The sequence below is a fragment of the Lemur catta genome, chromosome 10, assembly GCF_020740605.2.
Source record: "Lemur catta isolate mLemCat1 chromosome 10, mLemCat1.pri, whole genome shotgun sequence".
NCBI classification, from domain to species: Eukaryota; Metazoa; Chordata; class Mammalia; order Primates; family Lemuridae; genus Lemur; species Lemur catta.
The window spans coordinates 67,710,983-67,729,350 of NC_059137.1; the positions used below are offsets into that span (position 1 = coordinate 67,710,983).

At 38.7% G+C, this 18,368-nt stretch overlaps 1 protein-coding gene and 1 pseudogene across 3 annotated transcripts in view; one reads left to right on the forward strand and one right to left on the reverse strand.

The window, feature by feature from the left end:
• Positions 1-18,368, forward strand: part of GDA (guanine deaminase) — a 90,126-nt gene that overhangs the window by 15,716 nt on the left and 56,042 nt on the right. The gene's annotated exons all lie outside the window — the stretch shown is intronic.
• Positions 2,352-4,002, reverse strand: LOC123646689 (annotated as a pseudogene).

Genomic DNA, 18,368 nt, shown 5'->3' on the forward strand with positions numbered 1-18,368 from the left:
AACCATTATATGTATGAATGGAAGCGTGTACAATTAGTTTTTTCTCTGTTCAATCAAGCAAGAAGGAGAAAAATAAAATCTATGCTAGATTTATGCCAATTGAAACTGGAATAAGAAAACTATCGCTGTGATCTAGACAGTATTGGATGCTTCAAAAGTGTTGAGTCATTGGGCAGATAGAATGAGTGAGATGACAATAAGAGGACAGATATGGAAAGGAAATGACTAACAGTTATGTTAATGTTTGCATTCATATGTGGGAGCTAAAAAAGTTGATCTTACGGAGGTAGAGAGTAGAGTTATAGGTACCAGAGACTGAGAAGGGTGCGTGTGTGCGTGCATGTGTAGAATGTAAAGCGATTGGTCAATGAGTACAAACATATAGTTAGAAGGTATAAGTTCTAATGTTCCATAGCAGAGTAGGGTGGCTCTAGTTAGCAGCAATGTATTATATATTTCAAAGTAACTAGAAGAGAGGACTTGAAATGTTCCCAGCACATAGAAATGATCCATAACCAAGGTGATGGACACCCCAAGTCCCCTGACTTGATCATTACACATTCCGTGCATGTAACAAAATATCATATGTACCCCATAAATATGTGCAAATATTACGTATTGATACAAAATAAAAAACAATTATGCCAATATAAACACTTACGTATGAATTTACATTTTTCACCTCTTTTGACTTCCCATCTTTTTGTTCACACTCTTACTCTTTCTCCCCTCTATCCACCTCACCCATCACCTCCTCTGAAGAAACCCTTGATTATTCTAGTTCTCACCAATTTCTCCGTTTTCTGAGTTTTCTCCGCTCAGTCTATTACATGCCACCGTACATTGTTCTCGTTTTCTTATATGCATGTAAATTTTATTTCTTCCATCAGAAAGTAAATTCTTGAGAGGTGAGGATAATTTCCTATACATTTACCTGAACTCTTAGTAGCTTGATAGGTATATAATATACATTTATTTATTTATTTAGTTTTTTTTTGACAATGTGGAGTTGTTTATTGGCATGTAAAGCTACCCAAAATATGTTAAATTTTAAAAATCAAATAATAGTAGATACACTGTGGTCCCATTTTAATAAAAAGAATAGCCATGTATATAGATACATCAGAATGTTGATAGTGGTAGGTTATGGATGATTATGTTATTGATAACTCTCTGTATCACATGAATTTTTAAAATAACAGCATTTATTTATCATTTTCTGATTTAAAAATTATTTCCATTTTAAGAAAAATCTAGACATTAAGATGACCATTTTTTCTATCAGAAAACTTTATTTGAACAACGATTTTGGCATACAGTATTTGGACAATATTAGAAACTTCAATTTCTGAATGCAAATCAAAATGTTAGATTATATTCATCTTGATGCTATTTCTGATTTTAACATAATAGTCATTATGAAATCTTCACTGATGTATAAAATTTATTTTATTTTTATGTCCATATTTACCCATTAGACTCCTTTCTTCTCTTATCCACATTCTTATGTAGGATATGGAGAATGGAATAGACCTTAATTCCTTATCTTATCCTATTTTTTAGCTGAAGACCAAGAAAGTTAAAAGGGAGCAAACTTCTGAATATATAAAAAGTCAGCCTGCTACATTTAAAGGTTTTTCCTTATATGATAGAAGTTTGCAAAGGTGAAGTTCTTTCCCAGCAAAACACTGAATTATTACCAAAATTCTAAAAGTATATCTATTTTAAACAAACACCTTTAATAGCCTGGTTATAAAACTATAATTGGGCATTTTTAAGACCAGGTTGTTATTTTCCCTTTTAAAAGATGTTAATTTACATAAATAAAACACAGATGATATTTCCATACAGAGCAAGAATATACTGCTGGATATCTTAAAAGATAAGTATAATTGCACTTATTTTATACAACAATTAGCATGATTGTAGGAAATGGAAAATATTTTTTGTACATAAATTCCTTTTCCCAATTAAGCAGAATTAAAAAGTTTCATTAAGAGTTGGCTAAAACCAAAAACAGGGCAAATAGTGTTTATATATGGCTACCTGTCTTATTGTAACATTAATTTTGTTATTGTTGCTGTTTTCAATCCATTGACACAAAGACCTCAGTACCATAATAAGAAGTCACTCTGACCTATAAAATGTGACAGCCCTAGGAGAATAATTGCACCATTATTCATTTTCAGTAAAAAGTCTAATAGAACAGTGATAAATATTATGCCTTAGAACCTTAATCATACAATACAAATCATTTATCATACAAATTATAAAGATAAACATGTGCTAGCACAGCTAGGCTGTACATACTCTTTGGAAACTCAAAAAATTCAAGAATGTCTCATCAATCTTCATTTCAGATTTAGTAGCATAAGAGCTGGGTTTTCTAAGTAGGATTTCCACAAATTAGAGAAGTGTGACATTGTAGCACCCTCAGTAACTCTGTGATCAGCTGACCAACTCACATTCATTATCTGTGCCTTATATACTTCTCGTTCTTGGTTAAATTGGGGAAGGGCCTTAATTGATCCAAAGGCTCCAATGGCTACTTGGGGATGCAATGTCAGTGGTTTGGTATAGGTACCACCAATTGATCCCATGTTGGAAAGAGTAAATGTCCCTCCTGTAAGATCAGTGGTGCTGAGCCCAGTTTCTGGAGGCGATCCGATTCAGTGGCAATCTCAAATACAGAGGAGACCTGAACGTTTTTCACATTAGGGACAGTCAAACCTTGCTCAGTATCCATTGGTATCCCAATGTTGTAAGAAGTCTTATATGTTATATTCTGGGCAGTTTTCATCCACAGAAGCATTAAGGATGGGAAACTGTAGTAATCCCAAGGATGCAGCCTTTAAGAAGGGCATAAAGGTGAGTTTAATTCCATGAGCTAGAACAATGGGTTTTAATTCTCCTAGCTCAAGCAGTTCAGTAAGGTCGACCTCAACACAACAGCCAAAGTGAGCTATCTTCAGGGCTGCAGACATAAGTCTTGACCATTGCTTTCCAAAAGCCTTTTATGGGTTCTGTTTTGTCTTTGCCTGTGAATACCGGAGGTTTTTATACTGGTATAGGAATAGTCATGTCTTTTGGTTTTGGCAGAGGTGGTATAATTTCAGCTTTTGGTGAAGGAGGTAATATAGCTCCTGTCTGCTTTTCCAAATAGTTGAGAATGTCTTCTGTAAGTATTCTGCCATCTTTTCCTGAGTCAACAACTTCACTCAGCTTAATATTGTTTTCCATTGCAAGGTGGCAAACTGCAAGAGTTGCCAGAGTTTTTTGGCCCCTTGATCTCCTGGTGTGTGTGTTCATCATAGGACACAGCAGGAGTTTCCACAACATCTTCTTCTGAATCTGACAACAAGGTAAAACTTAACTTCAGTTGAAAATACTAATAAATCCAAGAGCTGAAATTCAGTCCCAGGAATGACTCAGTTTGTACTGTTTCCATTCATTTATGGCCCTAGTAAAGTTTCTTTCTGTTCAAAGTAGCTGGAATACAGCTCCTGTAGTTCAAGGCATAATTCTGTTGAACTGAAGGCATATTCAGAATCCCTGTATATTGTCCACATCTTTTAAAGCTTCCGTTTCTATGTCTACTACTGGCTTCCCCATGTAGGCAATATCATCTAGATTATAATAGAGCTTTTTAATGACTCTATCATAACGACTAGTGGTGGTAACAGAACCTTTATCACGTTATACTTCACAGAAACTATCAAACTGAGACATTGTATTTCCTTCTTTTACATACCATTCTTTAACAGTTACTTCTCTACTCCTTTCTCCAATGTCTTGACAGTTTGAACTGAACAACTTGTCCACGTGAAGCAGTAGTTGTTTTCAACAAGTGATGTGGATGGCTGCACTTGAATGAAGGATAACCAAAAAAACACACATAATTTGGCTTCAAAACATGAACATTACTACATATTTGAAAATATCGAACACAAATCAACTCCTGGCATTGTAGCTCCAGGTCCTCAACACATGCACTGCAGCCATCTTACCCTGGAAAAAGCTATCATATACATTTAAACAATACATATGATTGCTTGAATTATCAATTTAAATGTTGCATTTCTGAACATGGCAAAAAGTCCAAGAAGCACAAGTTTTTTTTTTTTTTTTTTTTTTTTTTTAAAGAGACAAGGTTTCAGTCTGTTGCACAATCTAGAGTGCAGTGGCATGATCATAGCTCACTGTAGCCTCAAACTTATGGGCTCAAGTGAACCTCTTGCCTCAGCCTCCCAAGTACCTGGGACTACAGGTGCCCTCCACCATGTGCAGCTAATTTTGAATTTTTTTGCAGAGATAAGGGTCTCATTATGTTGCACAGGTTGGTCTTAAACTCCTGGCCTCAAGCGACCCTCCTGCCTCGATCTCCCAAAGCTCCAGGATTATAGGCATGAGCCACTGTGCTCGGCCCCAAGAAACACATTTTAAGCAACTTCCTGCTGCTCTTAGCCTCTGCATTTAGTGACTTGATTGGAATATACCCTGACATAGGTCCTTGGCATGCACAGGGTATAACTTTCACAGGTGAACCTGGAAGATAATTTGTAATTTTGTAGAGGGGTGTGTTTGAATACCAGTAGCACGTCAGTATACTCATCAGTTTCACCCAGCTAGTCAGTGAGCCAAGCTGCCCATCAGCATTGGCAACTCAGTGTAATTTCTTGTCCTTGTCATATATGCAATTTTCAGATGGGGAAACTGAGTCACAGACAGTTGGAGTGTCTTGTTCAGAATCACATGGTAACTGATGGAGTTAAGATCTAGAACTAGGATCTGGTTCTAAAGTCTACTTTTAGCAGCTCTGCTATGGGAGAAATTAAATGCTATACTGCTATTCACATGTGAATTATCAGAGTTGGGAGGGGGGGTACATAAAAGCCTAAAGATACAGTCACCAGTCTCTGTTACAAGTTTTGCTTGCTTTTGTTTTGCCAAGGCAAATTCCTAAGGGATTCAAGCAATTTGTCAGTAAACCTTCTAAAGCAATTATGTGTTCTTTCCAAGAACACCAAATTGCTGATTCTTAACCAGTTTTCAGTGACACTGTTATGTTTTTACATGTCAGGGCTTCAGAAGCAGGTGAGATAGATATTGGTTTTTGAGAGTAGAGAAAAGTAGACTAGTAAACTAGTAATTGGTGCATGGCTAGCATCTTAATACAGAAGCTGATGGGCAGCTTGGCTCACTGACTAGCTGGGTGAAACTGATGAGTATACTGACGTGCTACTGGTATTCAAACACACCCCTCTACAAAATTACAAGATTTGCAAATCCAGTAGATGGGCTTGTTCTGAGTTTCTTTTATTAGCTCTAGGAGTTGAGTTCATTGAACTAAGCAGGCAATTCAATAAAGCTCACAATATGTTGATCACATGAAAACTAATGCCGAGTCTATTTTAGAGCCACAGTGAAGATAACATAGACAAACAAGGAGGAAGGAAGTATCAAGTCACCTGGAATATTTCTTGCTGGACTCAGATTTTATTTTTTACATCTATTCTTTTGGGAATAGAGCCATGATCTGCTGCTCCGAATGTATGCTTTCTAGATAAGGTCATTAGGGTGGGGCCGCATGATGGGACTGGTGGCTTGTTAAGAAGAGGAAGAGAGAACTGAGCTTGTGGGCTGTTGCCCTTCGACCTTCTACCTCTCCTCCATGGGATGGCACAGCCCTGAGACCCTCGCTATATGTGGCTTTTCAACCTTGGACTTATCAGCTTCCAGAACTATAAGAAATAAATTTCTTTTCTTTATAAATTATCAGGTCTGTGGTATTGTGTTATAGCAACAGAAAATAGACTAAACACCATTTCTTTTGGCATTTTTAACCTTCTTTTGGAGATGTTCCTGAAATCCATCCTTTAGATTTCCTTTAGTGTAGGCTTTCTGGTATTAAAAATTTTCTTAGCTTTTAAATCCAAAAGTGGCTTCGTTTTGTCTCTGTTTTTACAAAATAGTTTTGCTGGATACAGAATTCTAAACTGACAATGATTTTTCTTTAGCAATTTAAAAATGTTTGTCAACTAGGCTGGGAACAGTGGTTCATGCCTATAATCCCAGCACTTTGGGAGGCTGAGGTGGGAGGATTGCTTGAGGCCAGGAGTTTGAGACCAGCCTGGGCAACATAGTGAAATCTCATCTATACAAACAAACAAACAAAAAAAAAACCAATCAAAAAACAGAAAAATTAGCTAGGTGTGATGGCACCTGCCTATACTCCCACTTAATTGGTAGGCTGAGGCAGGAGGATCATTTAAACCCAGGAACTGGGGGCTGCAATGACTGTCTCAAAAAAAAAAAATTGTCCACTGTATTCTGACTTCCCTTATTGCTTTGGAGAGGTCAGTATCAGTTTAAATATCTTTCCTTTATAGGAATGATTTGTCTAGGTGCATTTTTTTCATCCTGCTGAATATATATTATGCTTCGTATATCCATGAATTGGCTTTTTGCATCAGTTCTAGAAAACTCTTATCCATTTTCTTCTTTCAATATTTGCCTCCCCTTCATTCTCTCTACTCGTCCTTTGGGGACTTTGGTGAGATATATGTTGGATCTTATTTTATCTTCCATCTCTTGTCTCTCTCTCTCTTTTTTTTTTTTTTAGAATATGAAGGCAGGGGAATGAGGAGGGGGGTTCAATTTTCTTTCTCTATCTCTTTTTTTTTTTAGACAGGGTTTCACTCTGTTGCCCTGGGTAGAGTGCAGTGGCATCATTGTAGCTCACAGCAACCTCAGACTCCTGGGTTCAGGGGATCCTCCTGCCTCAGCCTCCTGAGTAGCTGGGACTACAGGCATGTGCCATGAGGCCAGGCTAATTTTGGTAGAGACAGGGTCTCACTCTTGCTCAGGCTGGTCTCGAACTCCTGAGGTCAAGTAATCCTCCTGCCTTGGCCTCCCAGAGTGCTAGGATTACAGGTGCGAGCCATGACTCCTGGCCTATCTTTCATATCTCTTAAGCTCTTGTTCATGGATTTTATCTCATTGTCTTATAGTGCTGCATTCTGGGTCATTTTTTTCAGCTCTATTTTTTAGTTCATGGATACTTTCTTTCGCTATGTCTAATCTACTGTATATTCCATCTGTTAACCTTGTTATAGCAACAATTATAATTTTCATTTCTAAAAGTTTTGCTTGGTTCTTTTTTCAAATTTGCCTGATCATTTTTGATTGTCTCTTTTTGCTTGCTCCATTTTGTGATTTCCATTCTTTATTTTGAAAGCATACCATATATACTTTGTATCAGATACTTTAACATATGAAATCCTTCTGATTCTAAATCTGGACTTCGTAGTTTTTGCTAGCCTTTACCCATGATGGTTTGTTTCTTTTTGATTTTGATGACCTTTTTTTATGGGTTCAATTTTGGTTAATTTTAATCTGGGAAAAACTGAGGGACTTAAATTCAAGATATGGTCCTTCAGAGAAAATTTTTTTTTACCTTTTTTTTTGTTCAGAGCTAAGGTCCTTTTGGGCCACCATGCATTTTATCTGAGTTTACTGCTCACTGCTCCTCTTTCAGCTTAAAGTCTATTTTTTTACTAATATTTCCTCTTCTTTTTCTTTAACTTTGATACTCTCCCTTATGTCCTATAAGTGCTACCTAAAACGTCTTATGCAGCATAAAGTCATTTTGTAGCTAGAGGGCCCTGCAGGTATCTTGCGCACCATATTTCTGGAAGTGAGCACTGCAGATATTATTGAATGCTTACTCTGTGCCTGGCATTCTTTTCAGCATTTTACTTGTATTATCTCATTTAACACTCACAACAACTTTATGAAGAAAGGCAGTATTTTTATTCTTATTTTACAGATGAGGAAATTGAAGCACAGTGAGATTAATTAACAGGTTGTCAACATTACACACCTGATAAATGTTACATGGGTTGCTCATGTTAAACAGTTTCTAAAGCTGGAATTAAAAAAAAAATACCTAAAAAAAAATCCATGCACAGGACAGGAAATTCAAAGTGCACAAAAGGATATGTAGTGGCTAGTAAGTGCCCTTTCTGTCCCTTTGCCCTGGATATGACATTGCTCCTCCCAGGGGCAATTATTACCACTTTCTTTTTTGAGACAGAGTCTCACCTTGTTACCTGGGCCAGAGTGCTGGGGCATCAGACTAGCTCACAGCAACCTCAAACTCTTGGGCTCAAGCAATCCTACTGCCTCAGCCTCCCGAGTAGCTGGGACTACAGGCATGTGCCACCATGCCCGGCTAATTTTTTCTATATATATTTTTAGTTGTCCAGATAATTTCTTTCTATTTTTAGTAGAGATGAGGTCTCACTCTTGCTCAGGCTGGTCTCGAACTCCTGAGCTCAAACGAGCCACCCGCCTCGGCCTTCCAGAGTGCCAGGATCACAGGTGTGAGCCACAACGCCCGGCCCTATTACCACTTTCTTATGTATTTTTCTAGAGCTAGTATACACAATATACAATCTAATATATATATTTTAATCTATATGACATACCATATCATATATCATTATATCCCATTTGATTTTGCTAGAAAAACATCACAAAAACAAAAAGCAACATGTCTTGAATACTTACTCTATGCCTGGTACTTCTTATTCATCACCTCATTTACTCTTCTGGGGAATTATTAGTTTTATTTTACAAATGAGAAAATGCACCTTAGAAAAGTTAAGTATCTTGTTTGAGGGTTTGCAGATAGCAAGAAGCAGAGCTAGGATGTAAACCCAAGTCGTCATGGTTGCTAAGCCTGTGCGTTTTGGCTTTCACAGGGCACTGGCTTGGGGCTGACAGCCGCATCTCCTCTGCTGTAGGTTAGGTTGAAGATGAGAGCAAAGGCTGGAGTTAGGATCTGCCTCAGGGTCTCCTCTCTATCCCTCACGCCCTGCCTGGATGTGGCCTGCCCGAGTTTGTTTCAGGATTGCTGGCTCCGGGGGTGGGGGATAGGGGCAAAAAGCTCAGCCCTGCCCAGGTCCTCTCCATCCATTTTGTTGGTTTCATGTTTAAGGATAGGCCTTTGTCAGCCACTTCCTCTATTTTGAAACTCCCTTCTCTCTTTTCTTCTTTCTGATTTCTTCCTTCCTTCCACCTTCCGACAAACATTTATTTGAGTGCCTTTGTGTGTTTAGTATTGTTTGGTGCTAGAAGGACCAAGGTACCAGAATATCACTGTATTTTGAGGAGGTTATACATTAATGGAGAGAAAAGTACACTAACTCTAAATCATAACACAGTGAGTTAAGTGCTTGTATTAGTTTGCTATGGCTGCTGTAACAAGTGACTACAAACTTGGTGGCTCAAACAACACATATGTTTCACTGGCTCAAAGTCAGAATGTCAACAGGGCTGCACTCTCTCTGGAAGCTCTGGAGGAAAATCTGTTTCTTTGCCTTTCTGGTTTCCAGAGCCACGTTGCTTGCATCCTTTTGTCCAGGACCCTGCCTCCATCTTCAAAGCCAGGAGTGCAGCATCTTACTTAAGTGGTCACATTGCCTCTCTTCTGTGTCGTGTAAAATCTCCCTCCAGCTCCCTCTTCTAAGGACACTTGTGATTGCATTTAGGGCCCATCTGCTAATCCTGGGTAATCTTCCCATACCAAGATCTTCAGTTTAGCCATATCTGCAAAATCTCTTTTGCCTTATAAGGTAACATTCACAGGTTCTTGGCTTCTGTAGTTCTGTTCTTTTGTCCTCATTCTCTCATTCAGAGATTTCATATTTAGATATATATCCTCAACAGTTTCCTGCAAACCTGGTGTGCCACAAAGTTGTGTGGGTCCTTCCTCAACATGACATCCCTGGGACACTTCTTTACTTCTCTTTCTGCTCCTCTCTATACTGGCTAAGGTTTATCTTTTCAGATAAACCATTCCAGTGGTCAGCTAAGGGTTCTCCCTGTCTCTAAGCTTTCTTCCCAACTTGCCTTACAATCATCTCTCCATTAATTTTCATGTGTGACTCTTGTTTAAAAACTTAGAGAATAGGCCGGGTGCGGTGGCTCACGCCTGTAATCCTAGCACTCTGGGAGGCCGAGGCGGGTGGATTGCTCGAGGTCAGGAGTTCAAGACCAGCCTGAGCAAGAGCGAGACCCCGTCTCTACTAAAAAAAAAAAAAAATAGAAAGAAATTATCTGGCCAACTAAAATATATATAGAAAAAATTAGCTGGGCATGGTGGCACATGCCTGTAGTCCCAGCTACTCGGGAGGCTGAGGCAGTAGGATTGCTTAAGCCCAGGAGTTTGAGGTGACTGTGAGCTAGGTTGACACCACGGCACTCACTCTAGCCAGGGCAACAAAGCGACACTCTGTCTCAAAAAAAAAAAAAACTTAGAAAATAAATTCTAAACTCCTTAGTGTGACATTTCAAGATTCTCAAGTCTAGGCCCTATAACAAATTCATTTCTTTATTCACCAGATGTTCATTAGGATTTCTCATGTGTTAAGATTGTGAGCCGGGTGTGGTGGTGTGCACCTGTAGTCCCAGCTACTCGGGAGGCTGAGGCGGGAGGATTGTTTGAGCCCAAGAGTTTGAGGTTGCTGTGAGCTAGGCTGATGCCACCACACTCTAGCCCTGGGAACAGAGCCAGATTCTGTCTCAAAAAAAAAAAAAAAAAAAAAAAAGACTGTGCTAGGCACTAAGCGTATGACAGTGGGTAAAAATAGACATCTCTACCTTTGTGAATTTTGCTGTCTAATGGGAAAGACAGATATGAATAAAATAATAGTTGTGAACAAATGTGAAATTATAAAATTGCAACTATAATAAGACAAACAGCTCAAGCTTATATAATGCCTGCCATGTGTCCAGACCATTCTAATAATTTTACATATATTATCTCCTTTAATTTTCACAGCATGTTCATAACGATTACTCCCACCATATAGATGAGGAAATAGGCATGTAGACTATAAGTGACTTGCCCAAATTCACACAACTGGAAAGGATTTAAGTGAGACAGCCTGGCTCCAGATTTTGTGTATGGAACACCTCTCATATTTCCACAAAGGAGAAGTGCCTGGTGCTGAGAATCATTAATTGGGAGTGGGGGTGGGGGTGGGGGTAGGGATGGGGAATTTGATTCAATCAGGAAAGGTTTCCTAAGGTGGAATAGCTGAACTGAAGTAGGAAATCTGAGTTGGCGTTAATTGGACAAGAGGAAAGAAAAGGTGGTCCCTCCAAAAGGAAGGTCACTTGTCAGGGCCCAATAGTGGGCGAGCAGGGTACTTATGGGGTCTGAAATGGGACCAGTGTGGAGCGGAGAGCAAGGAGGAGGGAGGAGTGAGGCACGGGATTAGGCCACGCTGGGATTAGGCCAGAAAAGCAGGTAGTGCCAAATCACCCTGGACCCTGTAGGCCATATTGTGAACATTTTTCCTTATCTTAAAAGCAATGAGAATGCAATGGGAGTAATTAGATTTTAAAAAGTAGGAATCCACTGAGGTTTTATGCAGGGGTAAGAGAGAGAGAGGTCCAAGTTTCTGGAGAGTGCCCTGAGTTAATATGGTCTCATTCTCTCGAACAGGGAAATACAAATGAAACATCAAGGCAAATGTCAAATATATGGATCTGGAGTTCAGAGGAGAAATCTGGGCTGCCACATTGAGAGAAATGTTTCCTTTATTATGAAGGGTAGAAGGGCCCAGCCCTTGTTCCATTTTGCAACTGAAAGGTCAACAAGCCTGAGCCTGTTGAAGGGCTTCTCTCTTCCTAAAGAGAATTGTAAATCTTATTTGTGAGTCTGCATTAATCTTTTTTTAGCAGATTTGAATGTTGGGTGAAAATCAGGCAGAGTGGGAGGAATTAATTTTAGATTCCTTCTCTACTTTTACAACAGAACACCATTGGATAATTGTTGATCCTTCAATGATAAAAACTAGTTTTGGGAAATTGTGGCTTGATTCTATTAAAAGGAAACTAGCAAAAAACTCCCCCAAAACACAAACCAGAAAACCCCCCAAACCCCAAAGGGTTTGTGAGCAGGCATCTTAAGACCACAATGTAATTTTAGTGTTCAGGTTAAAATGATTGCATTTGTTAGATATTGCTGCATAACAAATTATCCCACAATGTAGGGGTTTAAAACAACAATAGCAATTTATTAACCTCACGGTTTCTGTGGCTGAGGGATTCTGGAGCAGCTTAGCTGAGTGAGGCCTCAGTCAAGATGTCTGCTAGGGCTGCAGTCATCAGAAGGCTCAACTGGGGCTGTAGGATCCACTTCCAAGGTTCAAGTTCATTTGCATGATTGCAATCTGATGCAGGCTGTTGGCAGGCATCCTTGGTTTCTGCCCAAAAGAACTTCTGTCAGGGCTGCTTGAGTGTCCTTACCACGTGACTAGAGGCTTCCCCTAGAACAGCAATCTAAGAGTGAAAGAGCCAGGTAGAAGCCATCCTTTTTATGAGCTTGCCTGAGAAGCCCCATAGTGTGGCGAATGCTTCATTCTAAGCAAGTCACTGCATTTCGCCCACCTCAAGGGTGAGGGAGGGAATGAGGCTCCAACTTTTGAAGGAAGGAGTGACCAAGAATTTGTGGACACTTTTTGAACCACCACATGGACGTATGAAACCTGAGCTATGGATGGGCCCTCCCCTCTCACCCTGTGTAGGAATGAATTTTTGCTACAACATCACTGACAGATGGTCATTCAGCCTCTGCTTGCCACTTTGAACTATGACGAGTTCACTATGTTGTGAGTTAGCAAATTCCATTTATATCCAGTTTTGTTAGAAGCTGCTTTTCTTCGTGAAATTGGAAGCTCTATTGCTGGATATTCCATTATTATTACTGTTATTATTTCTTTTGAGACAAAGTCTTACTCTGTCACCTAGGCTAGAGTGCCGTGGGGTCAGCCTAGCTCACAGCAACCTCAAACTCCTGGGCTCAAGCTATCCTCCTGCCTCAGCCTCCCGAGTAGCTGGGACTACAGGTGCACACCACCATGCCTGGCTAATTTTTCTGTTTTTAGTAGAGACGGGGTCTCTCTCTTGCTCAGGCTGGTCTTGAACTCCTAAGCTCAAGCAATCCTCCTGCCTTGGCCTCCCAGAGTGCTAGGATTACAGGTGTGAGCCACCACGCTTGGCCGATATCCCATTATTGAACTTTGTTCTGCTGCTCTAGAATGACATTTTTACATGATGGCTTTCCCAATATTTGCAACTGTGGCAATCTTCTTGGCTTCTCTGTTCTCCAGATGAAATCTTGTCAGTTTCAGTCACAACTTCCTCTCATATTTTAATTACAGGGTTCTTTCACAGTCTGGTCACCTTCCTGTAAAAATATTCCAATTTAGTTCATCTCTCTAAAATTGAAAATGGATTACTGATTCTGTTTTCCAAGCTAAGTATAAAAGGATATGACAAGACATTTCTCACTTTGCACAATAGTGCAGGTCTGAAAAATAAATGGCTATGAAAGCTGAAATCATGTAAAGTGATCTTAATAATATTATTCTGTGATCTTTAACAACTGCTGTTAAAATGTTAAAAACTTTCTTTCAAATTTAAATGCAAAAATTAGTAAAACTAGTTTGCATTTAGTATACTGTAATTTAAAATATTAGAAATATAGAGAACTACTATTTTGTAAAAAACAAACAAACAAACAAAAAACAAACAAACCCCCAAACCCTAAACATCACGAGTAGTGTGAACAGTGCTTGCTGCCTTCTTCTCATCATATAACTGATAATGCAAGTGAGCGTCTTTTCTTTGCCTTGGCAAATTGTCATCCTGCTTTAGAAATGTGGATTAGCTTTCAACATTAGGTCCCTTGAGCTCTCAATGTCATAAAATATCTCTGAGATATTTCTCTGAAATTTCCTTTAATGTGAAGGTTTTTGCTGGTGTCACTTCTTCTGGGACATCTTCAGTCACTATCCACATTTATGTTGATAAGTTCATCTTTGCTAAGTTCCCCTGGCTGTAGACCTAGAGTCTCTCAGATGGTGGCGGCAGCAACATTACCATGGTCAGCTGTTTCTTCCATAAAACTCCATTATTGTGGATTCCAATATCACTTCCTTTGTTATCACTGTTCATTTCTTTGCTGCACTTTCATCTTGGTTGACCAATTCACTCTTTCAATGATCCATTCTTATAAAATGCCACACAGGTTTACTGCTGGAAGACTAGGAAGCAACACAACTACATGCTTTGATGTCTGTGTGTTAGGTAAATAACAGGTGCACGGTGATCAGTCCCCACAGACTTTGGAATGAGGGATGTGGTTGGTCCCCGATCATGATGCACATCTGTTACGCATGAGGTGATTTGTCGACTGCAGAGCTAGAAGGCCAGTTTGTACTTTATGCAGTCACTCACAGTTCATATACCGTGGCAATTGATTTTTGAACCGTGTTGTTGGAGGACTGGTATTATTTAACTGAACCATAGTATTGGAAATTTATGTATAGCAAAATCACACAAGGCAAGGTCTGCCTGTATTCTTTTAAATTTGATCTTCACTGGAATCCATTTTTATGGGCAAGAGTCCTATGCTGCTTATTAAAATAAGCTCATGGTCCTTGCTTTTATCAAGTCTCATATGTCTTTACCTTGTACATTTAAACTTTGTAAAATGTAAACGTAGCATTTGACATATATTCCAGTTAGCTTGTGGCTATATTTTTTAAATTTTAAATTTTATTTTTTTTAATAGATACATAATATTTGTACATAGTTACGGGGTGGCTGTCTTTTTAAAACTGGATTGTGCTATCTTGTGAACAAACTGTTCCCTCCAAATTGTTATCCTTTTTATATCTAGGCCATTAGTAAGAACATGACTAGGGCCGAGCATAGAAATATATTTCTAGAGCTCTCCAAGAGCTCTCCAGCCATACTTCCGTCATCCTATTAATTAACCTTCTGAGCAGGAACATACAATCAGATACAAATTTCTCCAGCTCTGCTGTCATCCAGACTGGCCTTTTTGAGCTCGTCCAACAAAGTTATCTGCCTGGTGCCATCAGATGCCTTTCTGAAATCAAAGCATAGTGTGTCAGCAGTCGGGTCCTGAAATACCACCCTGGTGACCTTATCAAAAATTAACACTACGGATAATACCTTATATTTATAGAGAACTTTTACAGTTCACTGGAGTGTTTGACATATCTCCATCTTAAAATCTGTTGTCTATATAGGGCTGAAGGGCGATATGGCAAATATTATTACTACCATATTTTTAAAAATAATAAACCAGAGAGTTTAAGGGATTTGCCCTTGTTCACAAATCTAGTAAATAACAGAATCTTGATTCTTCAGTAAATCCAGTGTGCTTTGACCACCTCAAACTATCTCCGATGAGGTGCCTACAGGCAAGAAAAGGGAGATTTCTGTAGTGTTTTCCCTTTGATGACTTATACCTCCTCCTATAGGGTCTGTATTAGTTTTCTAGGGCTGCTGTAACAAAATACCACAAACAGGGGGGCTTACACAACAGAAATGTATTTTCTCACAGCTCTAGAAGGTACAAGTCTGAGATCAAGGTATCGGTGGTGTTGGTTCCTTCTGAGGACTGTGAGGGAGGGGTCTGTTCCAGGACAGTCTCCTTCACTTGTATGTGGCTGTCTTCCCTTTATGTCTCTTCGTATTGTCTTCCCTCTATGTGTATTTCTGTGTCCAAAATGACACTAGTCAGATTAGATTAGAGCCTGTCTTAATGACCTTATTTTAACTTGATTGCCTCCATAAAGACATTGTCTTTAAATAACATCACATTCTGAATTACTGGGGATTGGGACTTCAACATATGAATTTGGGTGGAGAGTGGTCTACAATTCAACCAGGTCTTTAAGGCAGACTTTATAGTTTTAAAAAAATGGCCCAAGGAATAGGCTTGTGTAGTGAGTACTTTGATGTGTGCCTGTATTTTCTTATCAATATCTACATACCTGGTAAGATCTGTCGAGATCAACTCTGCGGTCAGTTGATGTCACCTATCAGTTTTCAAAAGAGAGAGTGAGTGCTTTCCCTAAATTCATTCTCAGCTGTCCATTTGCTGAATTTAGTCTCTGAAGATGTCTTTGGCGAGGCAGTTGCCAAAATTGTTTGCTTGCTTGACCATTTCAGGATTCAAATGTGTCATTTAACTTTGGGTCTGAGATTTGTGGTGGTTTCACTCAGAGCTTGGTGTTAAGTTTGTGCCCATCTAAGTCGTTTCCTTCTTCTACCAGTTGGGTAAAGCATCAAGGAATTCAGAATTTAGGAAACAAATAAATTAGTACCGGTTTATATCCCAAGAGGATTCACAAACTATCAAGTGCAATTAAGTGTTGTTTTAGCATGTTACCAACTGTCTATAAAAAAAAAAGGAACTGATTATGACCTCATTTGAGATTGTTGGCATTGGGGTGCTATGTGTCATTCTCTTTCCATGTTGCCTCCACTCTTCCTCTGGTTTTCCTTCTTGGTCATTTGGATGTTCCTCAGATTACCAATGTGCATATTTTATATGATACCAATTTTGATGTTTTTTTAATAATATCATTTAACGTGAGTAATCCGTTCTTACACATATATTTTTCTTATGATCTTTGTGCGTTTTTTTTTTAGAATTGAGTCTTCTTTTTAATTAACTCATTGGGTAGAAGAAAGAACAGTTCTAATGTCTGTGTAAAGTGTAATGAATAACACAATGAACTGTTGCTTATCTTTGAAGCCCCCTGAATGACCTCCCCGTTCCATTCCCTACCCTTCCCACTATTATCCTGATTTTATGTTTATCATGCCCTGACTTTTCCTTAAACTTTAACTTTTCATATTAGTATTCCTAAATAATATACTGCTTAGTTTTTCAGTTAAAAATTTCATTTTTAAATCATTGCAAAATTACAAAATAGTTATGAGAATGTACAAATAACTCATATAGCCTTCACCCAGATTCCTCAGTGTTAATGTTTTACAAAATGTGCTTTCTTATTCTTCCTTACTTTCTCTAGATATGTACACACACACACACACACACACACACACACACACACACACACACACACACACACACACACATATATATTACTATATTTTCCTGAATGGAGAGTAAGTTACAAACGTGCTGTTCCAGTCTAAATATTTTAGTGTGTACTTTTTGAAAAATAAGAACACTATCTTACACAATCATGTACAATCGTCTAAGTCAGGAAATTAACATAGGTATAAAATTCTACATAAATCCATAGGCCCATTCAAACTTTGCCCACTGGCCCAATAATGCCCTTGGTAGCTATTTTCCCTCATTTGGTTCAGAATCCATTCTAGAACCATAATCTGTGTTTACTTATCACATTTCTTTACTTGTCTTCCGTCTGGAACTGGTCCTTAGTCTTTCTTTGTCTTTTATGTACTGGATGATTTTCAAGAATACAGAATAGTTTTTTTGTTTTAGACTGTTCCTCAATTTGGGTTCATCTGATGTTGCCTCATTATGAGATTCAGGTTATGCATTTTGGGCAGGAATATCATAGAAATGATGCTGTGTTCTCAGTGTGTCCTATCAGGAGGCACATGATGTTGATTTGTGTCATTATTGGTGATGTTAACCTTGGTCACTTGGTTAAGGTGGTGTTTTCCAGGTTTCTCCACTGCAAAGTTACTATTGTTCTCAGCAAAATAAATTTTGTGGGGAAATACTTTGATAATTATATAAATATCCTCTCTCTCAACAAATTTTCACCCACTAGTTTTACTTTCATTGATGATTTTTGCATGAATCATTTATTATGATGATGGTTGCCAGATGCTAATTCTCTACTTTTATCATTTCTTCCACATATATTAGTTGGTATTCTACTCTAAAAAAGAAAAAGAACTCTCCCTTCTCACTCATTCATTGATTCATTTATCAGTGTGGACTTATGGATTCCTATTTTATTAATTGGGTTTTCATCTGATACTATATTTATTTTGATGCTCAAATTGGCTCAGATTACACTAGTGAGAGTTTGTTCAGGGTGGCTCCTGTGTCCTTTTGACCACTCTACAACTATTTTTAGCACCTCCTTACTTTTGACACAAAATTATGGTTCAGATTCATCTTGTATTTTCTTTGTCCCAGCCTGGGAATAAGCCTGGAGTCACCTGATTCTTTCTGGTGAAGAATGGTATTTAGAAGCCAAGATTTGAGCACTTGGGGTGCTGATTGCAACTGGGTTTCATCATTTCCAGACCCTCTCAGCAGATAGAGCTAGAGGGTATGTGAGTGTATATACGTATGTGTGTATGTCTCTATACATGTAAATATACATTAGCCCTGAATGTAAACAATCTCCTAACTCTGGTGGCTGCCTCCTTAGCCACAGTCCTGTCCACTCCACCGGTCTCCTTAATCCTACACACTTGCACCCCCAGTTCCCCTGATCCTATTAGGCTTCTCAGCCTGG